Source organism: Vipera ursinii, assembly GCF_947247035.1.
Source record: "Vipera ursinii genome assembly, chromosome: W".
NCBI lineage: Eukaryota > Metazoa > Chordata > Lepidosauria > Squamata > Viperidae > Vipera > Vipera ursinii.
This window is the reverse complement of record NC_139522.1, coordinates 27,175,833-27,189,080: the sequence shown is the minus strand read 5'-3', so window position 1 is coordinate 27,189,080 and position 13,248 is coordinate 27,175,833.

Genomic DNA, 13,248 nt, shown 5'->3' with positions numbered 1-13,248 from the left:
AAAGGGGATTCTGGAAGATGCGCTCCCAAAAATTCGGGTCGCTAAGGATGGCAACTAAGCTTTTAACTTGGAATGTTAATGGCTTAAATTCACCACAGAAGAGAAAGAAAATCTTTCAATATTTAAAACAATTTAAGATTGATGTTATTTGCTTACAAGAAACACATATTAGAGTCACAGACCAAAAGTACTTATTAAATTCAAGACTGGGTACACAATTTATTGCTTCTGCAATGAATAAGAAGAATGGAGTGGTTGTTTATATTAAGAATACTTTGACAGCGGAGTTAATTGAAGCAGATAAACAAGGAAGATACGTTATAATAGATTTGTTAATAGAAGGCAAAAAAACACTTCTGGTTGGATTATATGCTCCTAATCAACAACAAGCAGACTTTTATAGTTTACTACACAGCAAGATTACTGTTGTGATTCAGGGTCAGCCTGTGGGTTCGGCAGTTGGGTCGGACGACTCAGAGGAGGAGGGGGGTGTTGAAGACCTTGCTGATGATAGCCCTCAGGCAGGCCCCTCCCACTTGGTCACCATGGAGACCCAGCTGTGTGAGCCTGACAGTGTGGATGAAGATGACCCACAGCTGGCCCTGTTCAAGGACGCCCGACGCAGGAGGCAGTCAAGTAGGAGTAAACAGAGGAAGGCAATGGGGCTTCTCGGAAGGAGGGAGAGAGAAGCCACGCCCTGAACTCTTTATAAAGGACTTGTGTGGGGAGGGCTGGTTTGCTGAAAGCAACCGCTCAGATAGTGTTTCAAAGCTCCTGTATCTTGGTTCGTGTCTTGTTTGTTTTTGTAATAAATTTGGCAGACGTCATTCCAGCCTCTTGCCGTTTGTAAAGGGGTTGCCTTTTCTGCAAGGCCGGTAGCAGGCTGGTACAGAACAGTTTGCTTTCAGACTCCCACCCCTTACTAATATTATGGAACAGCTACGTGCTGAGAATGCCCAGCTCACCCAGCAACTCACTTTGCTGGCAGCTCAGGTGGCTCAACTGCAAGCTCAGGTTCATGCTGCACCCCCACCATCACCCCCACCCAGGAGAAAATGCCAAGTTGCAATGCCGGATAAATTTCCAGGCACTCCAGAACTGTTTCCTGCTTTCCTGGGACAATGCCAGCTCTTTATCAGCGTGAGAGCAGCTGACCGGGATAAGGTGGGGTTTGTGTTAAGCCTTCTTTTGGGTGATGCAGCTCGTTGGGGCACGCCTCTGCTGGCTCAACCTAGCCCATTGTTGGACAACTTTGTGGGGTTTTGTGATCATATGCGTCTGATGTATGAGGACCCTATTAAGACGCAGACTGCTACTCGACGCCTGAAAGCTCTGAGGCAGGGTCAACGCACCCTACAGGGCTATATCAGCGATTTTTGGCTGTTTAGCCAGGATTCTGCCTGGAATGAGGCTGCGCTTGTGGATGCCTTCCAGGATGGATTGTCGGAGGAGATGTTGGATGAGCTGGCCCGTGTGGATATTCCCTCAGACCTGAATGGGCTGATCCATCTCTGCCTGCGGATCGATGCTCAGTTGCAGCAGCGAAGGAGTCGCCGTGCCACCCCACAGACCCCTGTAGCCCCTGTTTTGCGTGAACCCCCAGTTCAAAGGGAGGAGCCAATGGAGCTGGGTGCCGCCAGGTCTCGTCTATCGGTGACTGAAACGAACAGATGACGATCGGGCGGGGTTGTGTTTTTACTGTGGGGACCCTGGACATTTGGCTGCTTTTTTCCCAAAGAAGCGACAGCGGGCATCAGTGACCGAGTCTGCCCTGAGAAAGTCCCCCACTTTTCTGTCGGGAAACGCCCCGAGCCCGATCTAGACGGTGTGATAGATTGGGCGTCCCACAACAACACTGAGCGACGTCTTTCCGATGCTGCCTGTGGACCTCCACGGCATCTGATTTTGGAGGCACGTCTGATCCTTCCTGGCAAGCCAGAGGGGATTCCAGTCCATGCCTTAATTGACTCTGGGGCCACCACAAATTTTATGGACTCAGCATTTGTGTCCCAATGGGCTGTTCCCCAGTGCCCGGTGGATCCGCCCATGTTAGTGGAGACTATCGATGGTCGAGTACTCCTGTCTGGGCCAATTACGGCCGCCACGCAACCATTATGTATGGCCATCAGTTCCCATGTGGAGGCCATCCAGTTCTATATCACCTCAGATCTGCATTTACCCGTGGTCTTGGGACTGGCGTGGCTCCGGGCGCATGACCCACAGATCTATTGGTCACAGAACTTGGTCACCTTCCCAAGCTTGCAGTGCGTGGACCACTCCCGCCATATCTGTGCCGGCCAGGTGGAGGGTTCCCCAGGGGTTTCCTTGCCTCCCAAACTGTCCGACTTTGCTGATGTGTTCAGCGAGACAGAGCCGGATCAATTACCCCCGCACAGGCCCTATGACTGCCCCATTGATTTAGTCCCTGATGCGCCTCTCCCAGTGGGGCGTTTGTACTCCATGTCGGACCCCGAGTTGGCTGCATTGCAGGACTTTCTGGAGAAGAATTTGGCTCGTGGTTTCATCCGGCCCTCGTCCTCGCCAGTGTCTGCACCCGTGCTCTTCGTCAAAAAGAAGTCGGGCGAATTGCGGCTTTGCTGCGATTATACGAAACTCAACGCCATCACGGTGCGCAATCGTTACTCGCTGCCCCTCATCCCCGAACTCTTGGACCGACTCCGGGAGGCTAAGATCTTCACGAAACTGGACCTGCGTGGAGCTTACAACCTCATCAAGGTTCGGCCGGGTGATGAGTGGAAGACGGCGTTTGGTACTCGCTATGGAGATTTTGAGTACACGGTGATGCCATTTGGCCTGACCAATGCCCCTGCCGTGTTTCAGCATTTCATGAATGACATTTTCCGGGATTTGTTAGATCAGTTTGTCGTGATCTATTTGGATGACATTCTCATCTACTCCCCGTCGCGTGAGGTGCACCATCAGCATCTCCATCAGGTCCTGCAGCGACTCCGAGAACATCGGCTGTTTGCCAAGTTGGAGAAGTGCCAGTTCTACCGGGTGACCATCGATTTCCTGGGTCACCGCATTTCTCCTGAGGGCATCGCCATGGAGCCGAGTAAGGTTGAGTCTTTGCAGAGTTGGCAACCCCCGCGTCGCGTGAAGGATGTTCAGCGACTTCTTAGGTTCGCCAACTATTACCGAACTTTCATCCCTGGGTTTGCTGCCTTGACAGCCCCCCTCACCCGGCTCCTGCAGAAGAAGACTCGGTTCCAGTGGAACGCTCCAGAACAACAGGCTTTCCAGACTTTGAAGGAAGCCTTCATGAAGGAGCCCATCTTGAAGCATCCTGACCCGCAATGACCGTTTGTCGTGGAGGCGGACGCCTCCGACATTGCCATTGGGGCGGTGTTACTCCAGGCAACGACGCCCAGCGGTACCCTCTTCCCTTGCGCGTACCATTCACGAAAACTGAACTCTTTGGAGCACAATTATACAATCTGGGAGAAGGAGCTGCTGGCCATCAAAGCGGCGTTCGAGGCCTGGAGGCATCATCTGGAGGGAGCGCGGCATCAAATCGAGGTCCGGACGGACCATAAGAATTTGGAAAGCCTGCAGACCGCTCGGAATTTGAACCAACGCCAGATCCGGTGGTCTCTTTTCTTTGCGAGGTTTGACTTCCGGGTTCGGTACATACCTAGCGGGCACAATCAAAGAGCGGATGCTCTGTCCAGGAAGCCCGAATATTCCCGAGTGGAAGACAAGCTTCTGCCCAGGACAGTGATCCCCGTCGAGTCTTTTGCTGCGGTGCGGGAGCCGGTTGATATACGGGCTCGGATCCGGGAGGCACAGCAGCAGGAGGTGTGGGTGGCTCAGCGGAAGGAGGAGGTGGGGCCAGATTCTCCTTGGACGGTCATGGATGGACTCTTGTATTATCGTGACCGGCTCTACGTTCCGGGAGGGCCACTCAGGGGACTCATCCTCAGCCAGTGTCACGATAACCCGGCGGCGGGGCATTTTGGCCTGTTCAAGACCCTGAACCTGGTCTCCCGTACCTTCTGGTGACCCCGAGTCCGACACGATGTCCAGTCCTATGTCACTTCCTGCATCCCATGCAGGCAGGCCAAGTCAGCGACAGGGGCCCCGCCTGGATTACTGCAGCCCTTGCCGACACCCAAAAGACCCTGGGGGGCTGTGTCCATGGACTTTCTGACGGATCTACCCCCATCCTCTGGTTTTACGACAGTGTATGTGGTGGTGGACATGCTGACCAAGATGGCGCACTTCATCCCCTGTCGCGGCTTACCGTCAGCCCGCACCACTAGTCGTATGTTCATTCAGCAGGTGTTTTGGCTGCACGGCCTCCCTGATAGAGTCGTCTCTGATAGGGGGGCCCAGTTTACAGCCCGCTTCTGGCAGGAGTTGATGCATGCGTTGGATATCAAGATTTGCCTCTCGTCCGCGCATCATCCTCAAACTGACGGGGGAACCGAGAAGGTCATCGGTATCCTGGAACAATATCTGCGCTGCTACGTCAATCTGCAGCAAAACAATTGGGTGGACTATCTGGCCATAGCTGAGTTTGCATTTAACAATTCGCAGCACACCTCCACACAGATGACACCGTTCTTGGCCAATGTGGGATATCACCCCCGGTTTTTCCCCCTTTCTCCCGTGGACTCACCGGAGCCGGCAGCGAACGACTTCATGGCAGAGTTACAGGCGATCCATCGAGTGCTGCGACGTCAGTTAGAGAAGGCCAAGGCCGATTACAAAATGTTTGCTGATCGGTCAAGACGGGATACGCCTCCACTATCGGTGGGAGATCGGGTCTGGTTGTCCACCAGGAACCTACCGTCAACACGGCCGGTGAGAAAGTTAGATCACCAATATTTAGGACCGTTCCCAGTCGAGGCTGTCATCAATCCGGTCGCCTATCGCTTAACTCTGCCACGTTCCCTGCACGTGCACCCAGTCTTTCATCGGTCTCTGTTGGTCCCCGAGCAACCGGCCTGTCCACTCCGCCTAGCGGAACCTCCCCCATCAGGACCTCGTGATGGAGGCAGCACCCCCGAGTACGAGGTCGCCAGCATCAGGGATTCCCGTTGGCTGAAAGGTCGTTTCCAGTACCTGATTGAATGGAAAGGTTATGGACCAGAGGACTTCACCTGGGAAGACGCGACCGCCGTTCATGCCCATGCGTTGGTGACCGCTTTTCATGAACAATTTCCATCCCGACCGCATCCGGATCAGTAGACCCGGGGGAAGGGCCCTGCGGTGCGGGATAGTGTTGTGATTCAGGGTCAGCCTGTGGGTTCGGCAGATTCAGAGGAGGAGGGGGGTGTTGAAGACCTTGCTGATGATAGCCCTCAGGCAGGCCCCTCCCACTTGGTCACCATGGAGACCCAGCTGTGTGAGCCTGACAGTGTGGATGAAGATGACCCACAGCTGGCCCTGTTCAAGGACGCCCGACGCAGGAGGCAGTCAAGTAGGAGTAAACAGAGGAAGGCAATGGGGCTTCTCGGAAGGAGGGAGAGAGAAGCCACGCCCTGAACTCTTTATAAAGGACTTGTGTGGGGAGGGCTGGTTTGCTGAAAGCAACCGCTCAGATAGTGTTTCAAAGCTCCTGTATCTTGGTTCGTGTCTTGTTTGTTTTTGTAATAAATTTGGCAGACGTCATTCCAGCCTCTTGCCGTTTGTAAAGGGGTTGCCTTTTCTGCAAGGCCGGTAGCAGGCTGGTACAGAACAGTTTGCTTTCAGACTCCCACCCCTTACTAATATTATGGAACAGCTACGTGCTGAGAATGCCCAGCTCACCCAGCAACTCACTTTGCTGGCAGCTCAGGTGGCTCAACTGCAAGCTCAGGTTCATGCTGCACCCCCACCATCACCCCCACCCAGGAGAAAATGCCAAGTTGCAATGCCGGATAAATTTCCAGGCACTCCAGAACTGTTTCCTGCTTTCCTGGGACAATGCCAGCTCTTTATCAGCGTGAGAGCAGCTGACCGGGATAAGGTGGGGTTTGTGTTAAGCCTTCTTTTGGGTGATGCAGCTCGTTGGGGCACGCCTCTGCTGGCTCAACCTAGCCCATTGTTGGACAACTTTGTGGGGTTTTGTGATCATATGCGTCTGATGTATGAGGACCCTATTAAGACGCAGACTGCTACTCGACGCCTGAAAGCTCTGAGGCAGGGTCAACGCACCCTACAGGGCTATATCAGCGATTTTTGGCTGTTTAGCCAGGATTCTGCCTGGAATGAGGCTGCGCTTGTGGATGCCTTCCAGGATGGATTGTCGGAGGAGATGTTGGATGAGCTGGCCCGTGTGGATATTCCCTCAGACCTGAATGGGCTGATCCATCTCTGCCTGCGGATCGATGCTCAGTTGCAGCAGCGAAGGAGTCGCCGTGCCACCCCACAGACCCCTGTAGCCCCTGTTTTGCGTGAACCCCCAGTTCAAAGGGAGGAGCCAATGGAGCTGGGTGCCGCCAGGTCTCGTCTATCGGTGACTGAAACGAACAGATGACGATCGGGCGGGGTTGTGTTTTTACTGTGGGGACCCTGGACATTTGGCTGCTTTTTTCCCAAAGAAGCGACAGCGGGCATCAGTGACCGAGTCTGCCCTGAGAAAGTCCCCCACTTTTCTGTCGGGAAACGCCCCGAGCCCGATCTAGACGGTGTGATAGATTGGGCGTCCCACAACAACACTGAGCGACGTCTTTCCGATGCTGCCTGTGGACCTCCACGGCATCTGATTTTGGAGGCACGTCTGATCCTTCCTGGCAAGCCAGAGGGGATTCCAGTCCATGCCTTAATTGACTCTGGGGCCACCACAAATTTTATGGACTCAGCATTTGTGTCCCAATGGGCTGTTCCCCAGTGCCCGGTGGATCCGCCCATGTTAGTGGAGACTATCGATGGTCGAGTACTCCTGTCTGGGCCAATTACGGCCGCCACGCAACCATTATGTATGGCCATCAGTTCCCATGTGGAGGCCATCCAGTTCTATATCACCTCAGATCTGCATTTACCCGTGGTCTTGGGACTGGCGTGGCTCCGGGCGCATGACCCACAGATCTATTGGTCACAGAACTTGGTCACCTTCCCAAGCTTGCAGTGCGTGGACCACTCCCGCCATATCTGTGCCGGCCAGGTGGAGGGTTCCCCAGGGGTTTCCTTGCCTCCCAAACTGTCCGACTTTGCTGATGTGTTCAGCGAGACAGAGCCGGATCAATTACCCCCGCACAGGCCCTATGACTGCCCCATTGATTTAGTCCCTGATGCGCCTCTCCCAGTGGGGCGTTTGTACTCCATGTCGGACCCCGAGTTGGCTGCATTGCAGGACTTTCTGGAGAAGAATTTGGCTCGTGGTTTCATCCGGCCCTCGTCCTCGCCAGTGTCTGCACCCGTGCTCTTCGTCAAAAAGAAGTCGGGCGAATTGCGGCTTTGCTGCGATTATACGAAACTCAACGCCATCACGGTGCACAATCGTTACTCGCTGCCCCTCATCCCCGAACTCTTGGACCGACTCCGGGAGGCTAAGATCTTCACGAAACTGGACCTGCGTGGAGCTTACAACCTCATCAAGGTTCGGCCGGGTGATGAGTGGAAGACGGCGTTTGGTACTCGCTATGGAGATTTTGAGTACACGGTGATGCCATTTGGCCTGACCAATGCCCCTGCCGTGTTTCAGCATTTCATGAATGACATTTTCCGGGATTTGTTAGATCAGTTTGTCGTGATCTATTTGGATGACATTCTCATCTACTCCCCGTCGCGTGAGGTGCACCATCAGCATCTCCATCAGGTCCTGCAGCGACTCCGAGAACATCGGCTGTTTGCCAAGTTGGAGAAGTGCCAGTTCTACCGGGTGACCATCGATTTCCTGGGTCACCGCATTTCTCCTGAGGGCATCGCCATGGAGCCGAGTAAGGTTGAGTCTTTGCAGAGTTGGCAACCCCCGCGTCGCGTGAAGGATGTTCAGCGACTTCTTAGGTTCGCCAACTATTACCGAACTTTCATCCCTGGGTTTGCTGCCTTGACAGCCCCCCTCACCCGGCTCCTGCAGAAGAAGACTCGGTTCCAGTGGAACGCTCCAGAACAACAGGCTTTCCAGACTTTGAAGGAAGCCTTCATGAAGGAGCCCATCTTGAAGCATCCTGACCCGCAATGACCGTTTGTCGTGGAGGCGGACGCCTCCGACATTGCCATTGGGGCGGTGTTACTCCAGGCAACGACGCCCAGCGGTACCCTCTTCCCTTGCGCGTACCATTCACGAAAACTGAACTCTTCGGAGCACAATTATACAATCTGGGAGAAGGAGCTGCTGGCCATCAAAGCGGCGTTCGAGGCCTGGAGGCATCATCTGGAGGGAGCGCGGCATCAAATCGAGGTCCGGACGGACCATAAGAATTTGGAAAGCCTGCAGACCGCTCGGAATTTGAACCAACGCCAGATCCGGTGGTCTCTTTTCTTTGCGAGGTTTGACTTCCGGGTTCGGTACATACCTAGCGGGCACAATCAAAGAGCGGATGCTCTGTCCAGGAAGCCCGAATATTCCCGAGTGGAAGACAAGCTTCTGCCCAGGACAGTGATCCCCGTCGAGTCTTTTGCTGTGGTGCGGGAGCCGGTTGATATACGGGCTCGGATCCGGGAGGCACAGCAGCAGGAGGTGTGGGTGGCTCAGCGGAAGGAGGAGGTGGGGCCAGATTCTCCTTGGACGGTCATGGATGGACTCTTGTATTATCGTGACCGGCTCTACGTTCCGGGAGGGCCACTCAGGGGACTCATCCTCAGCCAGTGTCACGATAACCCGGCGGCGGGGCATTTTGGCCTGTTCAAGACCCTGAACCTGGTCTCCCGTACCTTCTGGTGACCCCGAGTCCGACACGATGTCCAGTCCTATGTCACTTCCTGCATCCCATGCAGGCAGGCCAAGTCAGCGACAGGGGCCCCGCCTGGATTACTGCAGCCCTTGCCGACACCCAAAAGACCCTGGGGGGCTGTGTCCATGGACTTTCTGACGGATCTACCCCCATCCTCTGGTTTTACGACAGTGTATGTGGTGGTGGACATGCTGACCAAGATGGCGCACTTCATCCCCTGTCGCGGCTTACCGTCAGCCCGCACCACTAGTCGTATGTTCATTCAGCAGGTGTTTTGGCTGCACGGCCTCCCTGATAGAGTCGTCTCTGATAGGGGGGCCCAGTTTACAGCCCGCTTCTGGCAGGAGTTGATGCATGCGTTGGATATCAAGATTTGCCTCTCGTCCGCGCATCATCCTCAAACTGACGGGGGAACCGAGAAGGTCATCGGTATCCTGGAACAATATCTGCGCTGCTACGTCAATCTGCAGCAAAACAATTGGGTGGACTATCTGGCCATAGCTGAGTTTGCATTTAACAATTCGCAGCACACCTCCACACAGATGACACCGTTCTTGGCCAATGTGGGATATCACCCCCGGTTTTTCCCCCTTTCTCCCGTGGACTCACCGGAGCCGGCAGCGAACGACTTCATGGCAGAGTTACAGGCGATCCATCGAGTGCTGCGACGTCAGTTAGAGAAGGCCAAGGCCGATTACAAAATGTTTGCTGATCGGTCAAGACGGGATACGCCTCCACTATCGGTGGGAGATCGGGTCTGGTTGTCCACCAGGAACCTACCGTCAACACGGCCGGTGAGAAAGTTAGATCACCAATATTTAGGACCGTTCCCAGTCGAGGCTGTCATCAATCCGGTCGCCTATCGCTTAACTCTGCCACGTTCCCTGCACGTGCACCCAGTCTTTCATCGGTCTCTGTTGGTCCCCGAGCAACCGGCCTGTCCACTCCGCCTAGCGGAACCTCCCCCATCAGGACCTCGTGATGGAGGCAGCACCCCCGAGTACGAGGTCGCCAGCATCAGGGATTCCCGTTGGCTGAAAGGTCGTTTCCAGTACCTGATTGAATGGAAAGGTTATGGACCAGAGGACTTCACCTGGGAAGACGCGACCACCGTTCATGCCCATGCGTTGGTGACCGCTTTTCATGAACAATTTCCATCCCGACCGCATCCGGATCAGTAGACCCGGGGGAAGGGCCCTGCGGTGCGGGATAGTGTTGTGATTCAGGGTCAGCCTGTGGGTTCGGCAGATTCAGAGGAGGAGGGGGGTGTTGAAGACCTTGCTGATGATAGCCCTCAGGCAGGCCCCTCCCACTTGGTCACCATGGAGACCCAGCTGTGTGAGCCTGACAGTGTGGATGAAGATGACCCACAGCTGGCCCTGTTCAAGGACGCCCGACGCAGGAGGCAGTCAAGTAGGAGTAAACAGAGGAAGGCAATGGGGCTTCTCGGAAGGAGGGAGAGAGAAGCCACGCCCTGAACTCTTTATAAAGGACTTGTGTGGGGAGGGCTGGTTTGCTGAAAGCAACCGCTCAGATAGTGTTTCAAAGCTCCTGTATCTTGGTTCGTGTCTTGTTTGTTTTTGTAATAAATTTGGCAGACGTCATTCCAGCCTCTTGCCGTTTGTAAAGGGGTTGCCTTTTCTGCAAGGCCGGTAGCAGGCTGGTACAGAAGAATTACTCAGTTGGATTATAAATCTTTTATTTTTATGGGAGACTGGAATGGTGTCTTGGATGTACAAATGGACAAGAGTGGTTCTTTTAGAAGTACTCCAAGTCATGCTAAATTGCCTAAATCCTTTTTTGAGATGAAGGATGATTTGGAGCTGCGAGAGAAAGGAATTTGCAAGAAAAGGATTATACTTTTTATTCTGATAGACATCAATCTTTTTCTAGGATTGACTTTATATTAATTACCAATGATTTTTTTTCCTAGGATTAAGAAGATAAAGATCTGTCCAAGAACTGTGTCTGACCATAGTCCAGTTTGGCTAGAGATTGATAAGGATAATAGAGATAGGCGCTCCTGGCGTCTAAATGAGAACCTGTTTAGAAATCAGGAAAATGTGGAAGAATGTAAAAAACAGATGAAGGTTTTTTTTGAAACCAATATGAATAAGGGTACTTCTATGGAAATGGTTTGGGATGCTAGTAAAGCTTATATGAGAGGTGTGTTAATATATTTGAATAACAAATATAGACGTAATTTGCAATTTAGGAGGAAAGAATTAGAGAATGAAATTAGGGAAAAAGAAAAGGCCTTAATTTTGAATCCATCAGATGTGAAAATTAAAGAGGTTATTAATTTATTAAGGGGACAGTTTGATAAGTTGATGGCTGATCAGGTGGCAACTAATCTACGGTTTGCTAGACATAATACTTTTTGTAATGCCAAATGTATTGCGTGTTTTGGAATTGCCCACAATGGTATCTTGCAACTTAACTTATGTCTATACTTCTTCCAAACTCTCAGCAATGCCTGTCTTAAAATATGCACCCTAAACACGTTGACTACCTTCTTATCATACAACAAATATGCATGCCAGCCAAACAACAAATCATGGCCCTCAAGATTTAATAACCTCCCTTGCGTCAAATTAATCCAATCACTTATTCCTACTAATGCAGCAGCCTCATAATATAATTTAAAATTAGGCAATTTAAGGCCACCTCTCTCACGAGTATCCTGCATAATCTTAAGTTTAACTCGTGGCTTTTTATACTTTTTTTTCTGATAGACATCAATCTTTTTCCAGGATTGATTTTATTTTGCTGACTAATGACTTTTTTTCCTATGATTAAGAAGGTAAAGATCTGTGCAAGAGCTATTTCTGACCATAGTCCAGTTTGGTTGGAGATCAATAAGGACAATAGAGATAGGCGCTCATGGCGCGTAAATGAGAACTTGTTTAGAAATCAGAGAAATGTGGAAGAATGTAAACAGCGGATGAAGGATTTTTTTGAAATTAATATGAATAAAGATACTTCTATGGACATGGTTTGGGATGCTAGCAAGGCCTATATGAGAGGGGTGTTGATATATATGAATAATAAACACAGACGTACTTTGGAAGCCAGAAGGAAAGAATTGGAGAATGAAATTAGGGAAAAAGAAAAGGCCTTGATTTTGAACCCATTGGATGTGAAGACTAAGGAGGTTATTAAGCTATTAAGAGGACAATTTGACAAATTAATGGCTGATCAAGTGGCAACCAATTTGCGGTTTGCTAGGCTTAATACTTTTTGCAATGCTAACAAGCCAGGTAGATGGTTAGCTTATTTGTTAAGGAAGAAGCAAAGGGCTTCTAATATAGATAAAATAGAACACAAGGGTAAGGTAGTGTATCAACAGAACCTTATTAAGGAAACTTTTGTTGATTTTTATTCTAAATTATATGCTAGAGATAAGATTAACGAAGCAGATATTGATGTATATTTGAGGAATGCTAGTATTCCGGTTCTTACACAAGAACAAAAGGAAGAGATGAATCAACTGATAACTGAGGAAGAAATTTTTTTAGCAATTAAACAATTGAAAGTGGGCAAAGCGCCAGGGACGGATGGGCTGACTGCGGTGTATTATAAAAATTTACAGTTTGAGATGATAAAACCATTAAGGGAATTGTTTCAGACAATTCAAATGGGAGGAGGGGTGCCTCCGTCTTGGAAAACTGCTTTTATTTCTTTGATTCCGAAGGAAGATCAGGATGTCACTCAAGCAAGAAACTATAGACCAATATCACTTTTGAATACGGACTACAAGATATTTGCTAAGGTTTTAGCTAACAGATTAATGAGGGTCCTGCAACAGGTAATTCATGGTGACCAAACTGGGTTTATAAGTGGTAGACAAATGAAAAATAACGTGAGGCGTATAGTTGATTTGTTGGAATTTCTGGAAAGGAACAACCAGATCCCTGCAGCGCTGATTTTTTTTGGATGCTGAAAAAGCCTTTGATCAATTGGATTGGCAATTTTTGTTGAAAGTATTAGATAAAATGAATTTTGGGGATAAATTTTTACAACCAATTAGGGCATTATATCAAAAGCAAACAGCCCGTATAATAGTAAATAACAGTCTGACCGAAGTATGTAATATTGAAAAGGGCACAAGGCAGGGGTGTCCGTTATCACCTCTATTATTTGTTTTAACATTGGAGATATTATTGATTAAAATACGGGATTCGGAAAAAATTAAGGGAATTCAAATAAGAGATCAGGATTATAGATTGAGGGCGTTTGCAGACGATCTGGTTGTTACGGTGACCCAGCCAGAAAATTCTGTTGTAGAGTTGATGGAGATAATAATGCAATATGGGAAAGTTTCTGGATTCAAGGTCAATATACAAAAAACTAAAATGCTGTCTAAGAATATGAGAGTACCACAAAAGGCTGTTTTAGAAGGGTT